This window comes from Dreissena polymorpha, chromosome 11 (genome assembly GCF_020536995.1).
Source record: "Dreissena polymorpha isolate Duluth1 chromosome 11, UMN_Dpol_1.0, whole genome shotgun sequence".
Classification (NCBI taxonomy): domain Eukaryota; kingdom Metazoa; phylum Mollusca; class Bivalvia; order Myida; family Dreissenidae; genus Dreissena; species Dreissena polymorpha.
The window spans coordinates 79,404,061-79,405,531 of record NC_068365.1 but is presented as its reverse complement, the minus strand read 5'-3'; positions in this window follow the sequence as shown (position 1 = coordinate 79,405,531).

The following is a 1,471-nucleotide window of genomic DNA, read 5'->3' as shown; positions in this document are numbered from 1 at the left end:
TGACATTACAAATCACATGTTGTATAGCATTCTTTGTTATTCGTTGCAGTGGTTAAATACTACAATTTTAAATAAACTTAACACATTTAACAGCATCATGACATTAAGCGATTTTTAAACGAATTTTATAAAGGTTTTTCATGACAAATAATGTTTTAAAAACTTACCCGGGGCTTTCTCCGAATACCAACTATAGCCACCTTTAATAAGTAGCATATAGTCATTGAAAATAAGTCATTCATAACTTGTTTTATATAATCGGTGAGCAGGATAAACGTTTTTTTTTTATTTCTTTACACACTGGCTTGAAAGAAGGTAAACACATATTTAATAACTTTATTTTTGCAAATATTTTAAGTTATTGAAATACATTTGCAAACATCTTTTGTGCATTAAAGACAGTTTTTCTTGCAGTTGAAACCGATATCTTAAGAATAAAGAATAAATCATTGAATACGTCTGAAACCGATGCCAAATCACAACGTTTTTTGCTACATAACTGTATACATGAGTTCAGTATAGATCGAATGTTTGGCCAAGAACACGGGCTTATAAAATAAAGTAATTTTCTGATGTATTCCACATTGTCATATGCAGCATAAAATCTGTCTCATATGTACTATTAAGACTATTCTTAAAATAATGTTTTAAAAAGTTATTGGAAATAAAGCACTACTTACCGTTGTGTTTACATCCATTAACGTTAAATTGTGAACCCCACAAAATCACATGATCCTGCACCTTCAATCTTATTGATAAATTAATATAATATGATTTCCATCCAAAAATATACAAGTACTTAATAATATTTGTGTTTAAGATCCAAATATTCTTATTTAGAAACTGAAATTCATATTATTTTATTTACAAAATAAACAAATACTATAGATAAAGGAGCGGAATAATAGTGTTATAATAATGAATTAAATAAAATTCGAAAATTAAATAAAATATGAAGCGTAACAAGCCCCAAACGTTTTAATAATCTGGTAGTAAACACATCATTAGGAACTTTATTTTTGCAAATATCTCAAGTTATTGAAATACAGACCCAAATGGAGTTCTAACTTCGTTTTCCGTTGCACCAACTTGGCAACATGAACATAGCTTTTACCAAATTTGAACTTATTAAAGTTTATTGAACGTAGAGTTATTAAATGATAAAGATTCGAGCCTCATTCGGATGATGCTGTTTTCTTTGTTTTTCCATTTTAAAATTGTACTCTCGTTTTAAAAATTGAGCTAAATTGTATTATTGTTTTTGTTTCTGTAAACGCCGTATGTAAATCTCAATATAAATATAAATAAATATAACACGTTTATCTATCTCAAATGGATAAAACTAAGGTAAGAATGTTGAAAAAAATAATGATATTTAATAATCAAATTCGTTAATTGAATAAATACGTCTATTTTGATAAGCACATCAGAAGAAATACCACTTTTCAATTATCAAAGAAATGGATCTTAC